General features: G+C 42.7%; 1 long non-coding RNA gene across 1 annotated transcript; it reads left to right on the top strand.

Moving 5' to 3' along the window:
• The first annotated feature begins 4,007 nt into the window (after nt 1–4,007).
• On the top strand, nt 4,008–17,975 carry LOC309345634. The gene is made up of 3 exons (XR_014158333.1): nt 4,008–4,103; nt 15,442–15,511; nt 17,947–17,975. It is a non-coding gene; the product is annotated as an uncharacterized lncRNA (long non-coding RNA).
• The last annotated feature ends 1,631 nt before the right edge of the window (nt 17,976–19,606 follow it).

A 19,606-nucleotide genomic window follows, 5' to 3' on the forward strand; every position in this document is an offset into this window, starting at 1 on the left:
AATAAAGAACATAACAGCAGTGCAAGCAACACTTCACTCACACATCTTTCTCTCTCGGAGAGAGAGAACAAAAAGTGGAAGTTACAGAGGTTCACTTCCGTTCGCAGACATAACAGTACAGAAATGTAAATGCAGATATCATGTTACATCAGCGACGAGAGAATGAAAATACTGACACTGTCATGGATGCTTTAGTTGACAAGAGCCCAGCTATGAGGTTGGGGAGCAGCCAGAGGGTGAGCTGAGAAGAGAGGTTGAAACTGGGGTCAGTATACTGTCATACAGTTATTTCTTGTCATTGAAAATGGAGGTATATTGATTAAGCAGCCACACTTCCATAACTCAACAAGGTGTTACGGTGTCAAAGGAACTTCGGAAATCGAGGCAAAAGCACTTGGGTTATAACCAGGGAAACTCGTGCAGCTGAATGCAGCCTTAGTCCACGATAAGCTGCCACGTGGAAGTTCCCCAGCAGATCGTGCTTTGTTGTACGTACTTTATAAAGCACCATGCACATTAATGGTGCAAAATAAAATTATGTGCAAAGTTTTGCACGTCCCGGATCCATCCACCCATACCTTGTTGAATTTAGCCATTAGAATTCGACCAATTAATATAAAGAGGGCAGTTCATGTTGTCAGTTGAAAAATGAGGCACAGCTACTTTGGTATGAGCACAGAGCAAGACAGGAATTGAAGGACAAATGACACAAAAGGCTGGTGATTGCTTTTAATGGCTTGATCTCATTTCATGTTCTGGAGCAGTCAGGGATGTGCCGGGTCTCACTGTCTCATTCTAAATGGTATCATTTAGCCCTATAACATTTTTGCTTGCAAAAATTAAGATAAAATAAAAAGAATGTGTCATTCATTTCCTGGCTATGGTTCACAAATAATTTAAGCTTAAGCGCTTGCATTTAATCCTGTTTTAGCCTTTAAAAGTGATCAAGGATAGAGAAACCAGATTAGGGATGGGCAAATCTGTCACTTTCAGTGTCTCTCAATTTTTCATTTCTCCAGTCTGGAATTCACTTCTCCACATTTTCACAGCAGGGTGGGGTTCTTTTTTAAAGTCTTCATGAAAATTTGCCAGCATTTTAATGCATATTTCTGCTAGCACACGTGTTACTGTTCAATATCACCTGATATACATATTTCCAAGCAATCACCCCAATACAGTCATACCTCAGGTTACAGACACTTCGAGTTGTGTGATTTCGAGTTGCGCACTGCGCCGAACCCGGAAGTACTGGAACGGGTTACTTCCAGGTTTTGGCGCATGCGCATGCACGCTGAGTTGCGCTTTGCGCATGCGCAGAAGTCCGGATTGTGACCCACGCATGCACAGATCCACAGGTCGTGAACGCTGCGGCTTGCGAACGTGCCTCCTGCACAGATCACGTTTGCAACCCGAGTGTCCATTGTACCATACATTTATGTGTATTATTTTCACTAATATACACATTTATGCACGCTTTCACCTAGTGCATGCATTTTTGTATCGTAGAATCATAGAACTGTAGAGTTGGAAGAGGCCTTGAGGGTCATCCAGTCCAACCCTGCTGCAATGCAGGAATTTCATCTAAAGCATCCATAACAGATGGCCATCGAACCTTTGCTTAAAAACCTCCAAGGAAGGAGAGTCCTCCACCTCAAGATCTCACCAGAACCTGCTGCCACCACTTAACAGACACTGCCACACAACCCAGGCAAGGGAGGCTTTGGCAGGGGCCGGGCAGCACCTTCCTATTTCATCTCCGGCAGCAAAATAGGATGCGCCACTCCTGCAGCCCCTGAGACAAGTGGACCAAGCAGCCATCAGTGTCATCTTAATTCAGCCACCACACCGGCAGCAAAAATAATAACACACCGTCTAAGGCTGACAGTTACAGATAGGTAGCCGTGTTGGTCTGTCATGGTCAAAACAAAATAAAAAAATTCCTTCCAGTAGCACCTTAAAGACCAACTGAGTTAGTTCTAGGTGAACTAACTCAGTTGGTCTTTAAGGTGCTACTGGAAGGAATTTTTTTATTTTGTTAAGGCTGACAGTGAAAGCCAACGCCAGTTGGATGAAAATATTGAATCAGCCTGCCTAGGGAGAAGGGAAAAAAAGAAAGAAGCAAAGACATTTCTCCCTCCCACACTCAAATATGTGAATACAAATGACCAGCCCTGGCTATAGATAACATTTGAGTCACGTATTTCTCCCGCAATGCAGCATCTAAAGCCCAGCAAGTGTTGCCTAAGGCAAAATAATTTTGCAAGAGGATGCCAACAGCCTATATTCCTCTCGGGTTTACAAAACTGAAACACATCACAGCACACGTTGCTGAGGAAGGTGTGCAGAACATCATATCCAACAAAGGTTGAGCTCCCACCCTGCCATCATATTGATCCATAGATTTATTACTTTTTCAAACCTGCCTTCCCTGCAGTGGTGATGACGTTCTCTGCAGAGGCTCAGATACTGCAAAACAGGAAAGCACAGAAGGAGAGCCTGTGGTCCTTCAGGTGTGGTTGGACTCCAAATCCCATCAGCCCCAGCCAGTGTGTCGCCAAGGGCCGGGGTTTGTGGGAGTTGTGGTCAACAGCATTTGGAAGGCCCCAGGAGGGTTCCCATCCTTGCAACAGACAATGCAAAGGATAAGAGAAACATCTCCAGTGGCACTCTAAGAAACCAGTCTCGTCTTGTTGCGGAAGAACAAAAAATTTTCTTAAAAAGCAAAGGTAAAAAAGAACTCCATATCTGTGTCATGTTTCATGTACATTTATGAAAGATTTATACTTCAGTGGTGAGGCATCAGCTCTGCATGCAGAAGACGCCAGCTTCATCATTGCACAGCTTCCAATTTGAGTACTTGATTTAAAATGTTTGTATGGTGCATATTCTATTTTGGACACTTTCATGTGAAGAAAGATACAGTGGATGCTCGGGTTGCGAACGTGATCTGTGCGGGATGCACGTTCGCAACCCGCAGCGTTCACAACCCGTGTCTGCGCGTCTGCACACGCATGGGTTGCGATTTGGCACTTCTGCGCATGTGCAAAGTGCAATTTAGCGCTTCTGTGCATGTGCGACTGCCGAAACCCGGAAGTAACCCGTTCCAGTACTTCCGGGTTTCGGCGGTCCACAATCCGAAAAAACACAACCTGAAACGTCTGTAACCCGAGGTATGACTGTATTACGGTAACGAATGAGTCTAATGATCCTGGAGGGTCGCTATCAGTTGGAGTACACAGTAGGAATGGGGGAACTTGCCCTCAGATCCATTCAGAATCACAGACTTGTACAGTTGGAAGGGACCATGAGGGTCTCTAGTCCAACCCCTGCAATATAGGCATCTTTCACCCAACGTGGGGCTCAAACCCACAACCCTGAGATTAAGAGTCTCATGCTCTACCAACTGAGCTATCTGGCTGCATACACACCAGATGTTCACACTCTGCACCCTAAAAATTCATGGGAACTGAAGTTCTGTGTAAATTGAACTGAAGACTGCTGTGAATTGATCACTAGTCAAGGAGCGAGCAGTGCAGGCACTGGCAAAAAGAAAAGGAAAAAGACCCACCCCAGAATGCCCCCAACTTTCACAGACTTTGAAAGAAACCATGAAATAGGGATGGGGTGGAATTTCTCAGTGTTCACCATTTCAGTGTCAATTAAATCAATTATACTTTAATCAATTATGCTTAACATACCATACTTTTAGAAGGCATCTGAAGGCAGCCGTGTTTAGGGAAGCTTTTAATGTTTGATGGACTACTGTATTTTAATATTTTGTTGGAAGCCGCCCGGAGTGGCTGGGAAAACCCAGCCAGATGGGTGGGGTATAAATATATTATTATCATTATCATTATCATTATCATTATCATTATCATTATCATTATCATTATCATTATCATACACACCATCCATTTAAAACACACACCTCTTCCAGTGAATTCTAGGAGCTGTATTTTAACCCTGACGGAGATACATTATGTTGTTTTTCCCAGAAGGCTCCTTTGGACTGATGCTGGTCGTGACATTCCTGGTGTCTTTCGGAGGGGTATTCTGAGGAAAGCAAAATGGCAGCCACCAGTGAAGAGGCAAGGAGAGCTTTGGTGAGTTTTGCCTCGTGTCTACAATTTCTTCCAATTAGCTCCCCTGGGAAACATGATCGAGAGAAGCCAGTTTAGCTCTCCCCAATATTGACTGAAAACCGCCACTTTTGAAGTTTCAGCCTGTCTCTAAAGAGAGCCCAGGGCAGAGCAATGCATAAATGTCTTGGCTTGATTTTCACTGCCATTGAGCTTTAAAAGGCAAAGTCAATGGATGGCAAATCGGTTTGTAGTTCACAAAATTGTATCTCATTTACTCACTTACTGACTCAAGAGGGATTAGTGGCCTGTTTACTTATTTAGGTTACTTTTAGCTCCCCCCCCCCCCAATCCTAAAGTGTGGGAAAACGAAATAAATGTTGCCAGGACTAGTACAATTAAAACCAAGTCCACAGCCGGAATCGATGCTCACCTTAATCACTGTGGCTGCAGGCTGCCTTCCAGAGCCAGCTATCCAATCCAACAGCCCCAAATGGAACTTGCCAGTCGGGGTGAAGAAGAAGAAGAGTTTGGATTTGACATCCCGCCTTTCACTCCCTTTAAGGAGTCTCAAAGCGGCTAACATTCTCCTTTCCCTTCCTCCCCCACAACAAACACTCTCTGAGGTGAGTGGGGCTGAGAGACTTCAAAGAAGTGTGACTGGCCCAAGGTCACTCAGCAGCTGCATGTGGAGGAGTGGAGACATGAACCCGGTTCCCCAGATTACGAGACTACCGCTCTTAACCACTACACCACACTGGTGAGGAAAATGTACGGGCTGTGCAGGGGTGGGGAATGTTAGCTTCTGTTTTTCCACTGTACAGCTGCTTCTGTTTTTCCACTGTACTGCTTCTGTACAGTTAGCTTCTGTTTTTCCACTGTACAGCTGCTTAGAGTCACAAGGCTCTGTTTACATTCCAGAGACATTCCAGGCTGTTGGAAGTCTCAGGGGAGACGGGAGACGGATGTGACGTTAGTGTTTTTCCTCTGTTCCTTTGTTCCTTTGTTCCAGTTGCTCTCTGCTTTCATAGAGAGAGGATGCATTTTTCTTTGCTGTCTGCGTAGTGAGAAATAAAACTCTTTAGTCATGTTGTTTAGTCGTTTAGTCGTGTCCGACTCTTCGTGACCCCATGGACCAGAGCACGCCAGGCACTTCTGTCTTCCACTGCCTCCCGCAGTTTGGTCAAACTCATGCTGGTAGCTTCGACAACACTATCCAACCATCTCGTCCTCTGTCGTCCCCTTCTCCTTGTGCCCTCCATCTTTCCCAGCATCAGGGTCTTTTCCAGGGAGTCTTCTCTTCTCATGAGGTGGCCAAAGTATTGGAGCCTCAGCTTCAGGATCTGTCCTTCCAGTGAGCCCTCAGGGCTGATTTCCTTAAGAATGGATCGGTTTGATCTTCTTGTACTCCATGGGACTCTCAAGAGTCTCCTCTAGCACCATAATTCAAAGGCACCAATTCTTCGGCGATCAGCCTTCTTTATGGTCCAGCTCTCACTTCCATACATCACTACTGGGAAAACCATAACTTTTACTATATGGACCTTTGTTGGCAAGGTGATGTCTCTGCTTTTTAAGATGCTGCTTTAGCCATGTAGCTCATACTATCTCATCACTTCCTCATGCTGCTTTGATTCTCCACTGGATGGGAATATGCCTGAGGCCTCATCAAAGGCACAGGTCGTTAATTATCATCGGGAGGCAATTCTGGAAGATGAGCTTTATCAGCTTGGCCGAGCGGAGATCCTGACAGTGAATACTTTTCTGCCCAAGGGCCACATTCCCTCATGGGCAGCCTTCCAGGGGCCGCACGCCAGCGCTGAGTGAGCAAGAGGCAAAAAGTTTCAGTCTTACTTTTGTATGATAGGCTAACATTCCAGCCAAGCAGAAGTCAGAGTCTTCTGCCCCCACACCAAACCTCCACCCTCCATCAGGGAAGCAAGAGCCATGATCCCAGGTCAAGGACATGTTCCAGCCAGGGAAAAGCCCCTAGAATCTTAGTGTCACAGAATCGTAGGATTCGAAGGGACTCCGAGGGTCATCTATTCCAACCCTCTGCAATGCACTTGAGGAGGGTGCAGAGCACTGTGAGTGAGGGGTGTGATCCTGCAAGGGGGGCTGAGCCGAGGAGCATCCCAAGGGCCTGATAGAGAGGCCCTGGACCTTGCTTTCAAGTCCCAAGATGTAGCAGAACCACCATGGAGATATTTTTAGGTGCAGTTTAATGGATAGCATTCCCTCTGGGATTGTGTCAGTCATGACTTTATGGTAATAATAATAATAATAATAATAATAATAATAATAATAATAATAATAATTTATTTATACCGCGCCCATCTGGCTGAGTTTCCCCAGCTACTCTGGGCGGCTCCCAATCGAGTGTTAAAAACAATACAGCATTAAATACTAAAAACTTCCCTAAACAGGGCTGCCTTCAGATGTCTTTTAAAGATAAGATAGCTGCTTATTTTCCTTCACATCTGATGGGAGGGCATTCCACAGGGCAGGTGACACTACCGAGAAGGCCCTCTGTCTGGTTTCCTGTAACCTCACTTGTCGCAGTGAGGGAACCGCCAGAAGGCCCTCAGCGCTGGACCTCAGTGTCTGGGCAGAACTATGGGGGTGGAGACGCTCCTTCAGGTATATAGGACCAAGGCCGTTTAGGGCTTTAAAGGTCAGCACCAACACTTTGAATTGTGCTCTGAAGCATACATGATGTGTTGTTTTGTGTGATTGTCTATTGATTATTAGCTGCCCTGAGTTCCACACACACACAATCTATATTTGTGTGTGTGTGTGTATGTTGTTGTTGTTGTCTGTGTGTTTCAGGAGATAATGGAGGACTGCACCTTTTCGGGTGAAGTCAAAGTGTTGGAAGGTTGCAGCTCCTGCTGTGGCTGTAGAGACCGATAGGGGAAAGGCATGTTTTGTTGCAGCTGGGGCAGATGAAGGGGTCTGGTTGTGCTGCTTTAGATGCACCTTGGCTTGTCTTCTCTCCGCACTCCTCCCAATCATTCCTGCTCTCCCTCTGTAGGGTCCTTTGTCTTTAAACCAAAACAAGGGGGTGGAGCCCCTATGAGGAAAGGTAGCAGCATTTGGGACTTTTTTGTTTTAGTTTAAGGAAAAGGAAAGGAAAAGAAGTGACATGATAGAAGTTTATAAAATCATGGAGAACATGGATGGAGAAAAGTGTTTTGTTTTGTTTTTTGCGGCAGCTGGACTGGTGACTTGAAGTGGCCGCTGGGACTACATAACACCGGTCCTGAGAGATCTGCATTGGCTCCCAGTACTTTTCCAAGCACAATTCAACGTGTTGGTGCGGACCTTTAAAGCCCTAAACAGCCTCGGTCCTGTATACCTGAAGGAGCGTCTCCACCCCCATTGTTCAGCCCAGACACTGAGATCCAGCGCCGAGGTCCTTCTGGTGGTTCCCTTATTGCGAGAAGTGAAGTTACAGGGAACCAGACAGAGGGCCTTCTCGGTTGTGGCGCCCACCCTGTGGAACGCCCTCCCATCAGATGTGAAGGAAATAATCAGCTATCTTCTCTTTAAAAGACATCTGAAGGCAGCCCTGTTTAGGGAAGTTCTTAATATTTAATGCTGTATTGTTTTTAACACTTGACTGGAAGACGCCCAGAGTGGCTGGGGAAACTCAGCCAGATGGGCGGGGTATAAATAAAATTATTATTATTATTATTATTATTATTATTATTCCCCTTCTCATCACACTAGAGCTTGTGGAATGTTTGAAGATCCAGGAGAGATATTCTAAAAGTACTTCATCAAGCAGCACATACTTAATCTATGGAACCTGCTCCCACAGGAGACAGGGCTGATCACCAACTGAGACAGCTTTATAAGAGGATTAGACAAATTCATGGAGAAAAAGTCTATCAATGGCTACTAGTCATGATGGCTATTGCTCTGTGTTCACTGTTGGGGGCAGTGATGCTTCTGAATACTAGTTGCTGCAAACCACAGGAGAGTAGAGTGATGATGATGATGATGATGATGATGATGATGATAGTTTATTTATACCCCACCCATTTATATCCCACTCTGGGCGGCTTCCAAGAAAATATTAAAATACAATAAAACATCAGACATTAAAAGCTTCCCACACAGGCTCCAAAAATAACAGATTGGCAAATCAAATTACAGGAATTGGTGGAGACGGCTCAATTGACTAGCAAACTCAGAGGAAACTCAAAGCAAAAATTTGCGGAAAAATGGGATGGTTATAGAAGATATGTTCAAAAATACAATAATAGTTTTGGCTCTGTGCTAGCATTCGAGTGACAAAGGAACTAAAAGGAGGTGGACAACAATTAAGTATTTATTATGTTTTCAGAATGTATTCGAAAATTTACATAGAAAGGTTTATTGTTTTGTGTACATTTGATTGTAAGATAAAATATATGCAAAGGGGCTTGACAGGAAGTCAAAGTTGAGGAAAAGTTTTGGAAGATAAAAGGGGGAAAATATTTACTTTCATTATTATCATTTTGTGGGTGGGTGGGTGTGGGTGGGTGGGTGTCTGCACATATGTGTGTTTTTGTATGGAATGTTTGGGATGAAATAAGACGGTAAATAACAAATAACAAACTAAATATTGATGTATGTAATTTTTATTTCTTAATTATATTTAGTTGGTAGTAAAAAAAAAAAGCTTCCCTAAACAGGGCTGCCTTCAGATGTCTTCTAAAAGTCAGGTAGTTGTTTATTCCCTTGACATCTGATGGAAGGGTGTTCCATAGGGTGGGCACCACTACTGAGAAGGCCCTCTGCCTTGTTCCCTGTAACTTTGCTTCTCACAGTGAGGGAACTGCTAGAAGGCCCTCGGAACTGGACCTCAGTGTCCGGGCTGAATGATGGGGGTGGAGATGCTCTTTCAGGTACACAGGACCGAGGCCGTTTAGGGCTTTAAAGCTCAGTGCCAACACTTTGAATTGGGCCCAGAAACGTACTGGGAGCCAATGTAGGTCTTTCAAGACCGGTGTTATGTGGTCTCGGCAGCCACTCCCAGTCACCAGTCTAGCTGCTGCATTCTGGATTAGTTGTAGTTTCTGGGTCACCTTCAAAGATGTTGTTGCGCTCAGGTCCTACTCACGGGATTCTCCCATGCATTTGTGGCCAATGTGACAACAGGATTCTGGACTAGATGGGCTATTGGTCTGATGCAGCACATTCTTCTTATGTTCTTATGACTTGAACCAAGTAGCTCTTCAAGGGAGAGATTCCTTCAGATAAAGGACTGTCCTCTGACAGCCCTTCAAACAGAGGACAAGTATATGGGAATGTAAGAAAGTAAAAAACCTCTGGCAAATGATATACAATGAGATGGAAAAGATGTTGAAATACACATTTTTTAAAAAACCAGAAGCATTTTTACTGGGTATTATAAATGAGGATATTAATAGACAGGATGTTAAATTGTTCTTATACGCAACAACAGCGGCAAAAGTATTGTTGGCCCAGAAATGGAAGCAATAAGAAATACCAACGAAAGAAGAATGGCAGACAAAATTAATGGACTACACAGAATTGGATAAAATGACAGGAAGGATTTGAAACCTGTGGGACCAGAGATTTATAGAATATTGGAAGAAACATACAAACTATTTGAAGAGCAACTGTAATCAACAAATGAGGCTAGTAGGACCACAAGAAGTTTTGTAAGGAGAAATATATGAAATATTGCAAAGAAGAGAAAGAAGAGAGACATTAGTTATGATATTTAAATGTAATAGTGAAAGTAAGAAATGTAAATTAAGTGAAAAGATTGAAAAATTTTCAGATGTGATTGATGGAAGTAAAAAAAAATTGTATTAGATATAAAAGTGTGTTTAATAATTCTGGAAAATGATATGTTAAAAAATCAATAAAATATATAAAACAAACAAACAACAAACAAAGGACAAGTATAAAGTAGGACATATGACATTTCCCTGTGGACTACCCTAACTTCCGTTTCCACAACTTTTCTATTATTATCACTGACTTGGACCATAAAGTAAGTTTTAGAAGGCCAATAAACCATCCCAGGTACTAAAAGTCCATGACTCAATGAAATGGCAATCACTGACAAACACAGCCAAACAGCAGCTGTGGGACTCTTTAAAAAAAAAGTTGTTAAAAGCGAAGAAACAGTCTCACAAGATTTATTACTGTTTTCTTGCCAGTCTATACTGTATACCTGGTCTTCTCTGATAAAGGTAAAGGTAAAGGGAACCCTGACCATTAGGTCCAGTCGTGGCCGACTCTGGGGTTGTGGTGCTCATCTCGCTTTATTGGCCGAGGGAGCAGGCGTACAGCTTCCAGGTCATGTGGCCAGCATGACTAAGCCACTTCTGGCGAACCAGAGCAGCACATGGAAACGCCGTGTACCTTTCTGCCGGAGCGGTACCTATTTATCTACTTGCACTTTGACGTGATTTCGAACTGCTAGGTTGGCAGGAGCAGGGACCGAGCAACGGGAGCGCACCCCGTTGCAGGGTTTCAAACTGCCGACCTTCTGATTGGCAAGTCCTAGGCTCTGTGGTTTAACAGAGCCACCCACGTCCCATAGATTTGCGCAAATGTGTTTTGGTTTTTTTGTTTTGTTTTGTTAATATTAACACAAGCACTTCCTCAAAAGCAGCAGCACTTTTGAAAGACTCTAAGGCTGCAGTCAAATCATGGCAGGACTTTGAGCCTGAAACTAAGGGCCAGTTGAGGGCTCTCAAATGCAGCAAGAACATTGATAGCTACAAGCTGGAAATAAGCCAAGGGGTTAAATGTACAAAAATATTATGATGTAATTTGGGGTGTAGCATTTTCTGAAAAACTGACTCTAAAGTTTCATCTCGCTGGAGGGGGTGGGTAACCCCAAAACCCTGAGAGACTTTCATGATGGACTGGTGGCCATTCATCCAGCGCATGAACAAAAACTCTACAGGACAAACTGTAACTGCCACATTCTGTAATATGTGGTTGTGTTAACATCTTACTTCATATTGACATCAACATTTTTTTGTCTGTATTTTCTCCACTTCAGTGATTATATGAACTTCACTGTTGTTATTTTGATCTGAACGACGCCTTCAGGTTGGGTAAAAGGGTGTGTGTGTGTTTGGATTGTCTTTTTTATTTTCAATATGTAATAATTATTAAATAAAAAATAATTATTAGGAGGAAATCCATCATACCTACTCTCTCTCTCTCTCTCTCTCTCTCTCTCTCTCTCTCGTGTGTGTGTGTGTGTGACCACCATATCCAAAGCCCTACCAGCACACAGCAGTCAGGAGGAGCGGTGTGAGGAGCAGCATTTTCCTTCCCACCCACCTCGGTCAGAGTGTTTTCCCCCTCCCACTGATAGCCAATGTTAATTTTACTCAGACTCAATGGAAACCAATGGATCTACTCTGTATATGACTGACGTTGGGGATCACCCAGAACGTTTGCTTCTGGCAAAGACATGTAGGAGTGCACTAATAATAACACTTTAAAAAGATGGTTCCCTTATTAACCCCACTCAACTTGCCATTAACTAACTAACAAAAATTACTGCTTATCGTAATCATCCTGGGAGTCTTTCTTTCTTTCTTTCTTTCTTTCTTTCTTTCTTTCTTTCTTTCTTTCTTTTTCAAAAACAAAAAACAAAAACCACCCTTCAGTAATTGGATTCCTGTTTGGTTTATGGAAACTCTTATTTCTTTTACTAGATGTACTTCATTTCATTTCACTGCATCAACATTTCCCAACAAATGACAAAGTATACCATGCAGCAAGAACTGTAAAATGTGTGGCTGTTCTTCCAGGTTGCTATAAATCAGGGACAGGAAACCTGTGGCCCTCCAGATATTCCTGGCTACAGCCTTCATCATTCCCAACAACTGTCCATGTTGGCTGGGGCTGATGGAAATTGGAGTCCAACAACAACTGCTATATACCTGCTATATAAATAGCAAGGGCCCACAAGCTTTGGAAATGACACTCTTTATATTACCAGCAGATTTAACGAAGTTTCTCTCTCTCTCTCTCCCTCCGTACTTTTAAAAAAGTTTTTTTGAATGCATTGTACCGTATTTTTTGCTATCATCTACTGATGGCTGGCTAGCATATGCTCAGTTGCTTCATTATCTGCATAGGACGATATACATTTGATTGGGGTTGGGGACATGAATGTTAATTATGTTTAACAGTAAACAGAAGAAAACAATCTGGTCTCCTTAGATTCTTCTGAACTGGAATTCGAAATAGGTTTTTTGAGAAAAACATAAGTGCCTGAAAAGAAGAAGAAGAAGAAGAAGAAGAAGAAGAAAGGAACGCAGTGTTTCATCTGGTGGTTTGATGAAAAAGAAATTGCCTGCTGACAGAGATCACTAGGCAGGAGAATGTTGTGTACAGTTGGTCAGTCGCTTTTGCACAAAGACTTTTAAGAATAAAACTCTGCAAGAATATTCTTGTGGACTCTTTTATGCCGACAAGGGTCTGAGGACCAGGCTGAGGAGACAAAGGGAGGTCAGAACCCTTTCCTTCTTTTGCTTTTTACAAACACTGACAGAGGTGATATTAGTCTTTACATAAATTTAGTCTTTACATAAAAAGTAACAGAAAGGTAGATGAGCCCCCCCCCCCAATCTTATTTCACCGTACTTTGTTAAGTTTAAGGCTTCCCAGCCCAGGCTGGAGAGCAACAGAGCACAATGTTGTTAAAGTGACAGAGTCTAGTGCGGGAAGGCAAGTGGAAGATGGATTTTGCTGTCTTCCATCACATCCTTCTTTTCACTTAAAGGCAAGAACTCTTTCCGTTTTTTTGGCAGACTGCACAGACATAGGAATAAAAAAGGGCATGGCTTTCCTGTTGCAATTTTGCTGGTATTTGTCACTCATATGATCTCTCCACCCTCATCCCTAGGCCTAGCATATCTCTCCCACCCACCGCTGCATCAGCTCAGATTCCCTTGAAAAGCTGTTGTCAGCTGAGAAAAGAACTGGCTAGCACAGTCACTAAAATTTATGGCAGAGACAAATAAGACAGGGGTGGCAATGAGTCTCCCAATGGCAGATTGCATCGTATCAACAATGTGCTCTTGGCAGGCATCCTTCCTTCCTTTTTCACTGAAAAAGAAGAGGTATCATTCTGCATGTCCCCAGCCAAGTGGGGCCCCATATAATTATCTGTGCTTCACAGTCCAGCCACAATTTATCATGCTACTGGAGCCAGCTAACTTTCCATCCTGACAAATCTGACACTACATTTTTTATTCTTTTGTGTGGGTAGCCTATTCCATCTCCAGTTTTTTCCAGCTAGGGGTGTTTATTTGACTACAGTGGTACCTCAGGTTAAGTACTTAATTCATTCCGGAAGTCTGTTCTTAACCTGAAACTGTTCTTAACCTGAAGCACCACTTTAGCTAATGGGGCCTCCCGCTGCCGCCGTGCCACCAGATTTCTGCTCTTATCCTGAAGCAAAGTTCTTAACCTGAAGCACTATTTCTGGGTTAGCGGAGTCTGTAAACTGAAGCGCATGTAACCTGAAGCGTATGTAACCCAAGGTACCACTGTACTAGCAAGCAAGCAAACAAATAAAGACATAAAGACATAAAGACATAAAATAGGCACTTATAGAGTGGTGATTAAAAAAAAAATTGGCTGGGTATCTGGATTCAAAACATGGGGCTAAACTCACTCTTCAGCAGGAGAGAGCCCCCAGTAGGAGAATTTAAACTCATAAAAGTCAAGCAACAGTATAGCATTAGAAATATAGACCTTTTTTCAGTTTAGTCCATGTTCAAACCACACTCTTCTCTTGTTACCCCACTTGCAATGAACAGACCACACACTGTTAAGTAAGTTTTAAATTATTTACTTACAAAATATTCTGAAGGTCAGATTCATGCATTTATCCAAGCAGCAACAAGGAGAACACAGGCAGAATACTTGTGTAGAAAATACAGAAAGATAACTTAAAACGCTTGCTCCAAGCTTGGATAAAAGTTTAGACATGTCCTCCCTTGTAGTTTACATGGTGCAGAGAGAGGGAACAGGAAGAGAAGGCTTCGCTTGCTCCTCAGTGGAGAAAGAGGAAGCGTGACCTCAGAACACAACTCTATTATCTTAACCCCTTTGTGCACAAACTAGCACTTATGCATAGTTATGTTTGACTGCAATTCCCCACACTTTGCATGTATCTTGTATGTGCAAACCCGTCTCTCAGATCTAACATGGGGACTCAAGGATTGGGTCCAGCATTTGAGATCATAGAATGATAGAATTGTAGAGTTGGGAGGGACCATGATGGTCATCTGGGCCAAGCCACATAAGACCATAAAAGTGACATGTTGGATTGAACCAGGAGTAGCTATTCTGTGGAACTCCAGGCTTGTTGTCTGAATGTGTGCATGTGTGCAGAGTGTGGGGTGTGCTGTATGTGTGTTGAGTGAGAGTATGTGTGCACATCCTTTCACCAAAGAAAAGGTTAGCTACTCATAAATGAAAAATCCTTAGTGCCAAAAATGTACAAAAAAAGCTGACCCCCAACACGTAGTCATTCCCAAAACCATGGGATCCTTTTTGAAAACTCCAGTGTGGATGAAAACTATTGGATACACATATCCCACACTTATCTAAAAGCAACCCACATAATTCCGTATGACATGACATGAATGCAACTACAAAATCTCGTGCATAGTTCTGCGTTGGGGCTTATTATGATGATCAGTGTGCAACTTTGCACATTAATTTCAAATCTACAGTGGTACCTCGGGTTACATACGCTTCAGGTTACATACGCTTCAGGTTACAGACTACGCTAACCCAGAAACAGTGCTTCAGGTTAAGAACAGAAATCGGGCTCAGGCGGCGCAGCGGCAGCAGGAGGCCCCATTAGTTAAAGTGGTGCTTCAGGTTAAGAACAGTTTCAGGTTAAGAACGGACCTCCGGAACGAATTAAGTACTTAACCCGAGGTACCACTGTATTAGCAAAGTTTTTGGAGGGCAATAGTTGTAGCTGCAGCGAGTACATGTTTTAAAAAATCTAATCTTCATTCTTATTAGCTAGTAATTCTTAGTCCATTGTTAAACTTATTTGAATAACAGCGACTCTACCTCATATAGTCACCTTTTCTTATTTTTATAATCTAGTGTGGAAATGGGGGGAAAGAGCATTTCTCATACTTATGTCTTTTGGGAGATTTCTTTCTTGCTCCCATCAGTTCAGACACTGAAAAACAATGTGCAGTGCTCTTAATAAATGTTTCAATAGCTAAGGGAAGGTGTTTTATTACCTGTTGCCTTCCATTTCTAGCCAAACATTATGTAGGGGGAATGCATTGTATCATCTGCTTTATTGTATTTTTCTTTTCTTTTCTTTTTGCAGCACGGTGAGCACCAGCTCCAGAGAGCATGGAAATCAATGGGAGGTTTTTCATTGACTTTAATGAGACCAGGTAAAAGTACTAAAGAGTCCAATCCATGGCAATTAAATTAAATAGCATGATATTACATATCGGGGGGGAAATTGAGAACATAATTCATTAGATGATGCAGCTGTGGGGAAAGAGTTTCAGGAAATTGGTAACTAATGACAGCATAAATCAAAACTTCTTTGGCACCGCACACTGAAGTGTGGTGCTATTATATTGCCAGGCTATTGAGACCTTCCCCCAGTGAGCACAATCACTGTTCTCTTGCATTTTGCAAAGCTTCTTGTCTTAGATACGGTAAAACAAAACTTTAAAAAAACCACCCATAATTCTACATATTCTTCATTTAAATCATTTGCTGCTCGATTAAACTTCATGGTTCCTCATGGAGTGGCAATCATCTGTCACAGCCATCAGGATATAAAAAATTGAGGGTCTGCAATTCATACGCGGCATCGTATTTTGAAAGAAAGACGCTGAGTGAGATTTAAGAGCTATAACCGAGAAAAGCTGGTAGGATAGAAGAAAGGAAGAGTGTACTGAATTGCTAGGGGAAATCTAAAACATTTGTAAATAGTACAGCACCAGGTTTATTGACAAAGCAGCAGTACTTTCAGCCCAACCCAGGTTCATGCAGAGAGGTTACCATCCATTGAAGTAAATGGAATAATAATAATAATAATAATTTATTACTTATACTCCACCCATCTGGACAGGCCTCCTCAGCTACTCTGGGTGGCTCCCAACAGAATATTAGAAAAACGAAAAAACATCAAACATTAAAAGCTTCCCTAAACAGGGCTGCCTTCATTCAGATGTCTTCTAAAAGTCAGATAGTTGTTTATTTCCTTGACATCTGATGGGAGGGCATTCCACAGGGCGGGCGCCACTACCGAGAAGGCTCTCTGCCTGGTTCCTTGTAACCTCCTTTCTCGCAGTGAGGGAACCACCAGAAGGCCCTCGAAGCTGGACCTCAATGTCCGGGCTGAACTATGGGGGTGGAGACGCTATACCACAATGGGATCATTCAACACAGCACAGTTGGAGTCAACCTTTATTTCTGGGATGGGGAAACTGTAGCCTCCCAGATGTTGCTGGTTTATAGGTTCCATCATTACAAAACGTTTTGCCATGGTGGCAGGGGCTGATGGGAACTGTAGTTCCATTATTTTCTAGAGTGGCATAGGTTCCCCTATCCTGATGTAGCTGGTCATGCCTAGACAACCCTGGTTATAGATGCCTTCCCATCAGAATTAGAAGGTGCTTGTTGAAAGCTAGTTTTGATTCAGTTATATTTATCCCTCTCTCACGCACACCCCTTGAACCTCAGCACATTTAATTAGACTGAACACAAATATACTGAGAGGCCAAGGAAATGTGCCAAGCATTTCTCCAATATATCACTTCCTGCTGAGAGTTCTTTGCTTCCATTTTTTCCTATTAGTTGTATGGATAATATTTTTTTAAAAAAGGCAACTTGCTGGTCAACAGACGCTTAGCAAATAATTCTTAAACTGCACAAGTCCCGTTGTTTTAAACTCTATTTACCCTCATGGCTTATGCATCCACAGAATCCCACCCCGCCCCCCTTTTCAATGTTATTGCTGAGGGGGAAAATATTCTTGATTGTTCTTTTTCTCATACCCTCCACCCCATTAAAAGAACACTGCAAAATATTATCCAGCTGTCTTCCGCCATTTTATTTCCTGCTGGCTGCTGTTTCTATCTTACCGTGCCCCAAAACACCACTAGGTCTGAGGAATTGTGGAGGTTCCAAAATGGCTGCCAGGCTGCCAACGCAGTTGTTGCTACCACTTGCAGTGACAGCCAAAAGCAACAGCAAAAGCTCTTTTTTGTGGGGCTTGGCATAATGTGTGAAATTGGGCTCAAGGTTTCTCTCTCTCTCTCTCTTTCTCAAGAGAGAGAGAGAGAGAGAGAGAGAGAGAGAGAGAAAGCTGTAACTAAGTTTTGCTCCTGTGGTTTCATTTGGGGGAAACAAACTATGACCTTGGGTTTGTACATAAGCCAAACCACAGCTTAGCTCTGGGTGGTGCCTCACCAGCAGGGCTGGGAGAAAAGAGAAGGAGCAGGGGTTTTCTCTCTGGGACTTGCATGGTCTTGCTAAGCCATGATTTGGTTTAGTATTACATGTGAGCAAAGACATTGTCTTTATGCAATATTGAGCACAGAGGACTAATATTGTTCTCATTGTGGTTCTCTCTCTCTCTCTTATTCTTCTTTTTTGCAAAGAAAAAGCCGTCTGAGCAGAAATAGCTCCTCAGCATCATTTCTGATTCATTATAGCTGGAAGCTGTGATTCTGTTTCTTGGAAGAGACCTTCTTATGTCTCAATTATCTTTTCCTTCACAATGGTAACATCAGGCAACCACATTTCACAAGGCTGTCAGAAATATTCACAGACTCGCCAAATGAATCTCTCTCTCTTGCTCTCTGTTCAGAAGCTGAAAAAGGATATGAAAAGGGAAGCAAGGAATTGGAGACTCATAGGAAGTGTATTTCAACTGAGTGTGCCTAGCATGCTGTGAAGGGAGAGAGAAGGAACTACCAATTTAGAGCACCTATACACAAAACTGGTAAACCAATATCAGGTTCTGTTGGTCTTCCCAGAGAATTCTGGGAAATAAATAGCAGATGACACAAGAAAAGTTTATTTATTTTAATTTTATTTCATAAAATTTATATACCTCTTGGTTCTAAAAAAAATAACAACCCTCAAAGCTGTTTACAAAACAACAACAATGAAATTATCAGTAAAACTGTTAAAAAACTATTTAAGACATTCAGAAATAATTTAAATCAACAATAAGCTAAAAGCCTGATTAAAACATATATCAACCTTCTATGTATTGGGGTAAGCTTGCCAAATGTTTTTAGCAAGTGCAAAAAAAAGAGAGAAAATAATAGTGAATGGGCCTTCCTGATACATACATACAAACATACATACATACATACATACATACATACATAATTTTATCTGTATGCCACCTTTCTACAGTTCAAACCATGCTAAAGGAGGCTTACAACATGAAAAGATTCTTAGCTACAACATAACAAAAGTAGTCATAAACAAGAAAGAAAACATTAAAAAATACACAACCAAACTGAATAATTTCCACATGTCACCTTAAGATCTAAAATAAAGATACAAAAAACCAAGAGCAACAGCAGCAACAACTCCCCAAACAAAAGCCCCCAAATAACACCCCCAAAGTCTGTTCAGTCAGTGGCAGACCTATATTTTTGGTACTGCCATGGGGGCCCCTTCACAATCAGCAATGAGGTCTAGGTAACCACTGTTATCTTCTTCGATGGGGTTGTTCCATGACAGATCACGACCTCTTCACAATTTCTGTGCAACTGACTCTCAAACTTGTTGAAATATATACCCCCCCCCCAAAAAAAAAACACAAAGTGAATCGTCTGGCTCAAATTGGGTCGACCAGACCCAAAATTTTAAACCAATGTGGACTAAAGTCACTTCTGGGGCTCCTCCGGGATTAGGAGCCCTGAAGTTTGAGCTTCATTAGTTTCATATTAGATCTGCTCCTGTGTTCAGTAGCCTCAGCTTTTGTAGCTGGAGTCAGTCCAGGCCTCGCCCTCCCAACCAGGTGGAAAAAGAACAGCAAGGCAGAGAGCAAGTCTTCCAGGACTCGCCGCCAAGGTAGTCTCAACAGGCAGGGATGTTAATAGGCAGGAAGTTTCAAAGTGGGGTGCTGCCACACTAAAATATTGATTTGTGTAGCTGTTGTAACAGGGGCAGTTCCTCCAACCTCCCACTGCCTCCCCCTCTCTTTGCCAGTACAGTGGTACCTTGGGTTACATACGCTTCAGGTTACAGACTCCACTAACCCAGAAATGGTACCTCTAGTTAAGAACTTGGCTTCAGGATGAGAACAGAAATCGTGCAGCAGCGGCACGGCAGCAGCGGGAGGCCCCATTAGCTAAAGTGGTGCTTCAGGTTAAGAACAGTTTCAGGTTAAGAACGGACCTCCGGAACAAATTAAGTATGTAAACCAGAGGTACGACTGTAAGTATAAGTGACTGAGCTGCTATTGGTTATAGCCCCCTAACCCCCACACATCAAAATCCTGATCAAGC

This window comes from Podarcis erhardii (assembly GCF_964252035.2).
Source record: "Podarcis erhardii genome assembly, chromosome: 1".
NCBI lineage: Eukaryota > Metazoa > Chordata > Lepidosauria > Squamata > Lacertidae > Podarcis > Podarcis erhardii.